The sequence below is a fragment of the Tursiops truncatus genome, chromosome 9 (genome assembly GCF_011762595.2).
Source record: "Tursiops truncatus isolate mTurTru1 chromosome 9, mTurTru1.mat.Y, whole genome shotgun sequence".
Classification (NCBI taxonomy): Eukaryota; Metazoa; Chordata; class Mammalia; order Artiodactyla; family Delphinidae; genus Tursiops; species Tursiops truncatus.
In genome coordinates, this window is record NC_047042.1 from 65,277,521 (window position 1) to 65,287,266 (window position 9,746).

Below are 9,746 nucleotides of genomic sequence, written 5' to 3' on the forward strand. Positions count from 1 at the left end.
AGATACTAAGTAGTTTAGGCATTGCAGGGAAAGAAATTTTCTGTTGCAACTATGATACATAAATGAATGGGCATGGCTGTATTCCAATAAACTTTATTTACAAAACCAGGTGGCAGCCTGGATTTGGTCCACAGGCTATAGTTCACTGGCGCCTTTATTAATGCATGAAATAACAAGATACATTATAAGCGCTAATAACTACCGTAATTTCTAATTAATGTAATGATCATAAATGACATTTTGAGATCACTGCAATAACAGTAATAAGTGGAAATATCTATGATTTCTACCGGTAACATCAATACAGATACTGTTTATACTATCATGGCTGGTTGTCTACATTCATCATTGAAATAATGCAAAATTTTTATTTTCACACAGTTATAACTTTCTTCCTATACAAGTTCATGGAGCCTGGGTTAAAACAGTGGCTTTCCACTGTACTTAGAAGAAAATCCCTATTCCTACAATGGTTTAAAAAACTCCCGATGTGGCCCTGGCCAAACTCTAACAATCATATCTGATAGTCCCCCACTCCCCAGCTCACCATCCTGCTCCCCTTTGCTCCTTATCACACCAAGCCCTTCGTGCTTCAAGGCTTCTGTACTGGCTGTGCCTTTTCCTGCAATGCTATGATCTGCCTCCTTGTGACTCTCAAGTCTTGGCACAAATGTCACCTCTTTAGAAGGACACTCCCTGATGCTTTACAGCAATCTTGGCTTTAAACCAAGTCAAGTCGTATTTCTAATCCATTCTTGAACCTAAATTACATGGGTAGCCTGGCAGACTGAGCTCAACAGCAATGCCTGCCTACCACACTCTGCCCCCAAATCTTTATCATGTTACCCCATTTATTTCCTTCAGAGCACTTACTCCAATCTGAAAATACCTTGTTCATTTTTTTAAAATCTCCTGTCTGTCTCTACCCACACCCATGAGAACATATACACGAGAGGAGTGGGCATCTTCAGGTTTTGATCATCACCAGTGTCAAAAACAGTGCCTTGTATGTAAAACATGCTCAATACATACTTTTTGAATGAACGGAATGGATATTTTCATCGTAATAGGACCTAAAGCAATAGCCAGAATATATCTGTAAACTAAAACTAACTGGCCACTTATGTCTTCAAAGATAGAAACACTGTCCCTTTCTTCCTCCCACAATTCAGATAAATCTCAGACCATCTTTCCTTTCCTTCCCTATTCTACAATCTTCAGTCAACCAGCGGCTATTTATTTCATGCCTACTAGGAGGCACGTGTATCATTAAGCATTTTTAAAAAAGGGATAACTGAGGTATAATTGCTCATGTCCCACTATCAATCCTTGTGTCCTCAATAATGTCCTGAATGGAAGTGAACCATATTCCACCATATTGTTCACCTAAGCCACAGCATCAGGCTGCTCTAGCACAGAAGCAGAGTTACAAACAGCCCCAGACATCTACAACTGAGCTCTGACGCTCACAAAACCGTCCAGAACCACTCCCAGAAACTCACCTGTTTCAGCCCTAAGAGGAAGGGCCCAGTGATGAGAAGAGGCCAGACAGGGGCCTTAGAAAAGCAGGACTGGCCTCAGTGTTGGAAGTGAAAGTACCCAACAGGACACACTAGAGAACAAATGGGCTTTAGCTTGAATCCCACTAGAGGTTCCTCCCTTCTATCCTATCTCTTCTTCCTTCTTGCACTAGGAGAAAAATTAGAGTTTAAGTAGACTTCTCCAGAGAAGTCAGGATGGATGATAAATGAAAGAGGAGGTAATTAAACAGTCAAAACTTTGAAAGTATTACCATAAAAATTCTAGAAGAAAACACAGGCGGTAAGCTTCTTAACATGGGCCTTGGACTTTTTAGATTTGACACTAAAAGCAAAGGCAACAAAAGTAAAAAAATAAACAAGTGGGACTACATCAAATTAAAAGCTTCTTCACATTAAAGGAAACCATCAACAAAATGAAAAAGCAACATACTGAATGGCAAAAAATAATTTACAAATGATTTACAAATCATGTATCTGAGAAGGGGTTAATATCCAAAATATATGAAGAACTCTTAAAAGTCAATAGCAAAAACACAATCTGATGAAAAAAAATGGGCAGAGGAACTGAGTAGACATTTTCTTCCAAAGGAAAATGGCCAAGAGGTACATGAAAAGATGCTCAACAACCCTAATTATGAGGGAAATGCAAATTAAAACCACAATGAGATACTGCCTCACACCCGTTTTCATTGGCTATCATCAAAAAGATAAAATAATAACAAGTGTGTGCAAAGATGTGGAGAAAAGGGAACCCTTGTGCACCGCTGGTGGGAATGTAAATTGGTGCAGCCACTATGGAAAATAGTATGAAGCGTCCTCAAAAAGTTAAAAATAGAACTACAATATGATCCCACAATCCCACTTCTGGGTATTTATCCAAAGAAAATGAAACCACTGACTTGAAAAGATATATGCACCTCCATGTTTACTGCATCATTATTCATAATAGCCCAGATATGGAAACAACCTAAGTGCTCACTGATGAATGAATGCATTAAGAAAATGTGGTATACATATATACAATGAAATATCATTCAGCCATGAGAAACAGGAAATCCTGTCATTAGCTACAATATGGATGGATCCTAAGGATATTATGCTAAGTGAAATAAGTCGGACAAAGATAAATACTGTATATCTCACTCATATGTGGAATCTTCACACACACACACACAAAAAAGCAAACAAACCTCTAGTTCATAGATACAGAGAACAGATTACATTGGTGGTTGCCAGAGGCGGGGAGTATGGGGTGGGCAAAATGGGTGAACGGAGTCAAAGGTACAAATTTCCAGTTATAAAGTAAATAAGTGATGGGCATGTCATGTACCGCACGGTGACTACAGTTAATAATACTGTATTGCATCTTTGTAAGTTGCTAAGAAAAAAATTGTTAACTACATATGGTAAGGGGTGTTAACCAGACTTACTGTGGTGATCGTTTCACAATATACATAATGTTGAATCGTTATGCTGTACACCTGAAATTAACATAATGTTGTGTCAATTATACCTCAATTTAAAAAAACTTTAAATGTATTAAAAAGCTCATCTACATCTTAGCTTTTCTTCTTGTTTTTCACTGGAGCATCCACCCTGCACTTGGACATCCAGGCCTTGCCTCTAGAAGCTGTCTGTCTTGTCGGGAGGACTCACCCTAAATTCCTCTAAGCACAAGTGAAGTAGTGAGCAAGAAAAACAACACATTAAGTCAATTAGGACAGGTGTTTTCCTTAAGAGTTGATCCAAAAATAACAGCCAGAGAAACATTTCTTTTATAGACTTATTCTCTGCCATAAACGTGCTATCCAGATGAATTAACTAACTGGTATGAAGGGACTTCTACTTGGTAAAATAAATGCCTTTTTCACATAGAGACTCTGTAATGAAATTCTGGGTTTTTACTATAAAAAGATACTGTGAGGGCTTCCCTGGTGGCGCAGTGGTTGGGAGTCCGCCTGCCGAAGCAGGGGACGCAGGTTCGTGCCCCGGTCCGGGAAGATCCCACATGCCGGGGAGTGGCTGGGCCCGTGAGCCATGGCCGCTGAGCCTGCGCGTCCAGAGCCTGTGCTCCGCAACGGGAGGGGCCACAGCAGTGAGAGGCCCGCGTATCGCAAAAAAAAAAAAAAAAAAAATACTGTGAAACAAGATGACATACATCAGAGAAACATTAGCTGATTTAAAAGAAAAGGCTTTTAGCAAAAGGTAAAGATTTAGATAAAAGATTTAGATAAAACTGAGTTAAAATCTAGGCTGTACAGTTAATCATATATAATCATCAGGTTACTTAATCTCTCTGATACTTAATTTTGTTAATAATAAAAAACAGGAAATACACTGATAAATACATCTCGGTGTATTTGCAGAAATTAAGCTCAACAGAAAGCCTTGTACACAGCAAACACTCAATAAATCGTACATAAATAGTCATAAAGAGTGGAAGTGCTTAAAAACAGATACGATTTATGATAGATACAAAATTATGAGGTACCTAGGCACATATATTACTAAATATATACAAGAACTTTGAGGTAAAAATTATGACTTTGTTGAAAAAGTTTAAGGAACATTCTGATAAATGGAAAAATATATTGTTTTCGTGGATGAGATAAACAATATGCTAATGAAAGCAATTTCCCTCCAAAATTAATCCATAAGTTAATTCCATTTTAATCAAAATTTTTACAGGATTTGACAAACTGATGCTAAAATTCATTTGGCAAAGTAAAAGACTTACACTACGCAGGGTGATTTTGATAAAGGAAAAGAAGCAGATTCATCCCACTAAACATCAAGCCTTGTTACCGAGTTGTAAGTGCTCAAAGCTGTACGGTAAGGAACAAAACAGAAAGCCACTGAGATGCCTATAATCACGGAAACTTGACTCACTACAAAGGTGAGATATAAATCATGGGGGTGGGAAGGTGAGTAATGAATTACTCAATAAAAGGTGCTAGGAGGAAAAAGATAAAATTAGATCCCTACCTAATAGAAACATGCGCGCACACACACACACACACACACACACACTCTCTCTCTCTCTCTCTCTCTCTCTCTCTCTCTCTCTCTCTCTCTCTCTTTCAAAATGGATTAATGATCTATATGAAAATCAAGACTCTTTAACTTCTGAAAGAAAATAAAAGAGAATACCTTTATAATACATGACTAGTGGAAGTGCTTTTAAACAAAACATAAGTAGCCCAAGCAATAAAGGGAAAAGTGATCAATCTGATCATATTAAAATGCTCTTATTAACTTCTGTTTGACGAGAGACACCATAGAAAATTAAACAGTTATGGACTAGGGGTAGCTAGATAAAAAAGAATTGTCCATATCCTATAAAGAACTCCTATAAATCAACGAGAAAAAAACACTCCCCTCCCGCTATTCGACAAAGACTGTACAGGCAGTTTGCAGAAGGGAAATCTGAAGCATAACAAACATAGGAAATAGGCTCAGCCTCAGCAATTAGGGAAATACACATTAAAGCCACAAGAAGTCGCATGCCCCCCACGCCCCATCCAGTTGGCTAGCATTAGCAGGACTATGACAACAAACACAGGGTGAAAAGAAGGGAAGAGGAACTCTACTTTGTGGGTGGGACCAGGCTAGCAGAACCGCTTTGGAAAGCAGTTTGGCAACTCCTAGCAAAGTTAAAGATTCAACCCAACAGCTTCCTACTTTCTATTCTAGAGAAATGTTCAAATGGAATCACATGAATACATGAACAAGAATATTCATGACAGCACTATTTGTGATACCAAAACTGGGGAAACAGCTGCTTATCTGCAGAAAAAAGGATAAATCAAATGTGCTTTATTCATACCATGGGACATTATTCATTATTTATCTCAAAAATATAACTTTGAGTGAAAAAATGAAATTGCACAATGTTACCTTCCGTATGATACCAATCATTTAAATTTTAAAGTATAAAACAATTCTCTATATTATTCATGAATACATACATATGTAGAAAATCTGTAAAACATTCATGAGAATAATAGACATCCATTTCAGGCTAGTATTTACCTCTGGGGAGGGAGGAATAGGAGGAGAAGCAGGAGAAATGATAGAAGAGCGTTGCAGATGGATTTGTACTTTTCTAAAAAAGAAAACCTGAAGCAACAGGCAAAATGTTAGCCTCTGTTAACATCTAGATGATTCGGTGTATGGGTATCAGTTATATCATTTTCTGTACTTTTTTTTTTTTTAGCGGTACGCGTGCCTCTCACTGTTGTGGCTTCCCCCGTTGCGGAGCACAAGCTCCAGACCCGCAGGCGCTCAGCGGCCATGGCTCACGGGTCCAGCCGCTCTGCGGCATGTGGGATCTTCCCGGACCGGGGCATGAACCCGTGTCCCCTGCATCGGCAGGCGGACTCTCAACCACTGCGCCACCAGGGAAGCCCCCATTTTCTGTACTTTTTGAGAGGTTTGAAATATTGCATGCTTTAGAAGTTTTAAATTACTATTTAAATGACTTCTGATTTCAAAACAATCACTAGTGCAAAACTCATCTGTCTAAATCAAAAGTAGTGGCTGGATTTCTTACATCTATGCATTACTTTGTAATGAAGGAACAATTAAAGATAAACATATATTTAAAACCAATGTGCTGACTATAAATTAGCCTTGTACAATCCCGCTCTTTTCCCTGCCAACAGCTACATTCTTAAAACAAACAAAATGCAGTCTTTTTAAAAAGTGCCTATTAGTCAAGCCAGTGGTTTTCAAATAATGGAATCTTTTTGTTCTAGAAAGGGAAAAAAATCCCTCAGAACCTAAAATAGACAAAGAGGTATTGTATTAATATTAACATGTTTTATGAGCTTAGGTTTGTAAATGTATACTTTTTAAGGTAATCAGCAAGAATAAGGTTTTTTTATGAACATAAAAATTTAATATCTGGCATTATGGATGATCATTACAATAATATAACAAGCTTCCACATTCAATTTGCTTTTGTGTTCTGTTATCTTATTCAATGTAGAGAAAATCTGGATACATTCACACAATGTGCTCATTTTCTGTTGTTACAAAACAGATTACCAAAACCTTAGAAGCTGAAACAAATGTATGATGTCACAGTTTCTATGGGGTCAGGAGGGTAGCACATTTTAACTCAGTCCTCTGCTCGGGGTGACACAGGGCTGAAATCAAGGTGTCAGATGGCTGCATCCTTATTTGGAACTCAGAGGCCACTTCCAAGTTCATTCCAGTTGCTACTTAATTTGTTTCCTGTGGTTGTTTGACTAAGATCCCACTTCCTCCCACTTCCTCCCATTTCCTCACCAGCTGTTGACCAGGGATCATGCTCAACTCCCAGAGGCTGCTCTCAGGTCCTTACCCTGTAGCCTTCTCCACAACCTGGCAATCTGCACCTTCTCAGGCCAACAGGAGAGCATCGCTTTAATGCTTCACCTTCTTTAAAGGGCCCATCTGATTAAGTCAGGTGCACAAGGCTAATCTCCCTTTTGATGAACCCAAAGCCAACCCAAAGTCAAGTGATCATGGACCTTAACTGTATCTGCAAATCCCTTTGACAAACTGTTATGTAATCACCTGAGTGACATCCCTTCAGATTCACAGGTCCAGACCACACTCAAGAGGAAGGATTTGTATGGGGCATGCAACAGTAGGGGATGGGAACCTTGGGCGCCACCTTAGAATTCTGCCTACCATACCCAGATATGTAGTTGTCAATGGTGACCTTTAAATCTCAGGAGTTTCTCCGGATGCTTGGAAAGGGAACAATAGGGCATTTTTTTCTTTCAGATCTGTATAACTAACATCTAACCTCAACTCTCATTCCTCATAATAAATACTGGAAGTCAGGCAGAAAAGCACCCCAAGCTTACAACCTCAACTCTCATTCCTCATAATAAATACTGGAAGTCAGGCAGAAAAGCACCCCAAGCTTACATAGAGGAATAAAATTGGGTCTTCCCCTGTTACTGGACACCTGACATGCAGCCAACCGAGAAGCCTGAACTAGCCCTGACTGTACATGAACCAGGCACTCAGGTGCGGCACAGGTAAACTTACTTAGGTGATGTTACTCGAGTGGGTAGATTCGTGCCTGATTTAAAATAAAACACTCCAATCTTCCCAGTCAATGACACGTTTATAAGAAGTGTAAATGTATGCACAAGGATGAAGGAAATAGAATGCTTCATGTTGAGGTCCACCTAAAGTCAACTTAACCCAACAGCTTAAGTTAATAATAATAAGGTTATTACTACAGTTTATGTTGATTTTTTATTCATGCTGAAACAGTTCAAAATAACCATTTAAAAGGCCAGATAAATCAAATACTTCTGCAATTCATGAACCATCCCTAAAATCCCCTGAAATGGAACGTTCTTCACAATAATACAGAAGATCTCAGTTTCAGTTCCAAAGATGACACTCATAGTTGTGTGACCTAAACTCCAAAACCTCCCAAGACCTCTGTGAGCCCTAAATGCTTAAATGAAATCACTCATGAAAGTGCCTGGCACCCAAGGGGTCATCAGTAAGCAGTGGCTCAATTAAGTCAGGACGACCCAGTTTGACTCTTCGTTCAACTTCTATTGATATTTTGTAAGGAAATGGTTAAGGAATTACACAAAGACTCAGTTTAAGGAATGGACACTTTAGTGTTGTTTAAAGAAAAGCGAGAGAGAGAAAGAGGAAGAAAGAAAAAAAGCAAACAATCTAAAAATCAAAACGAAAAGAACTGACTTAAAAACGGAGTTCAATACTTCTCAGCCATTAAGTTTGACGAATAAATAGGAAATATGACTCACTGAGGGATGACCGTGGGCTAAGTGCCTGGCAAAGTGTTTTGCCAGCATTATCCAATTTAATCTTCATTACATAGTGAAGTAGGCAGAGTACACTAACATGTTAAGATGCCCGCTATATATTAAGTTAAAATGCAAGTTATGAAAGAATGTGTATGCTATGATCACATTCTACAAAACAAATGCACACTCAAACTCAAATTTTGAAGTGTATATACTAAAATGTCAGTGGTTTTCTCTGAGCACTAGGATTCTGATAATTAAAACAATTTGTACTCTTTTTTTTACTTCTAATATGTCTCCAATGTGCTTATCTGTTTATGTAAATTTTTTAATGAAACTTGAGATTTCATATCTGTTTGCTTAGGAGTAGCAGATACTGAAAAAAGGGAAGTTTTATGTAAGTTGCATTATATTAGTCAAGTGGCACCTCACTATTTTTTTATACCTAAAAATCTAAACCTAACTACAGTGCTTGCAAGTCTAAAGTTTCAAGAGAGAGGGCATCTGAACATAGAGGAGAGAAAGAAAAGGAGATGAACAGAGACTAGGAAGAGAAATTTTTAAAAAGATGGCTAATAACCTAAAAAAGGAGATGGTAGTGAGGAAAGATGGAGTGAAAGAAAAATAAAGTTACAGACTAACAGAAAGGAAAGAAGGAAGGAAGGAAGGGGTCAGCAGGAAGAAAAAGGGTCAGACGAGAACTAAAAATAAACAATAGGGAGCAGACTAACAATGAGAAAAGAGAAGAAATACATTTAAAAAATAAGAATAGAGGAGGAACCATCCCTTCCTATTCATCTCTAAATGAAATGGAAAAGCTTAGATAAGATCACAATGAATCACTTTTAAAGTAATTTTTTATTTTTTTGTATTTTTCCCCTGTAAGAGTGAGAAGTGATTGAAGAAGGTACTTGATAACCAAGGTTAACCTGCCCTGCACCAGCCCTAGAGACTTGATAGGACTGCAATTAACAAACCAGGTATCTTTCAGCTTTCTCTTTAGTCACAGTACCAAGCACAAGACTGTCTTTGATAAATGAAGAGCAGTTACTGGTTTACAAGTGGAGTTGATGGTAACAAAGCACTTATTTTTTAACTTTAATCTTCAGACACGGCAAAGGAAGTAAACCCATTTCCCCAAGAATTATACTCAAAAGAAGGTGTAAATATCAAGGTGCCTAATTCCCTCTAAATTCCTCTGAACACTTGTTCAATTTACCCAGCTTCCCCTCTCCACCCTTAAGAAAAAGAAGCAATAAATTGTTCCTCCTCCTGTATCTTTTATCAATGTGGAAAATCACCTCATTGCTGCTCTCTGTTTTAATGCTGTAAACTTCCTTCTATATTTCTTATTTTAACTACCTTTTCTTCTTCCTCTTAGCTTAAAAAGTTGAAATCTAGCAAAAGTAAAAGATAA

The 9,746-nt window shown here is 38.1% G+C and overlaps 1 protein-coding gene across 7 annotated transcripts in view; it reads right to left on the reverse strand.

Annotated features, from left to right (window-relative positions):
• The window catches only part of ELMO1 (engulfment and cell motility 1), a 550,854-nt gene that overhangs the window by 401,776 nt on the left and 139,332 nt on the right, over positions 1-9,746 (reverse strand). The gene's annotated exons all lie outside the window — the stretch shown is intronic.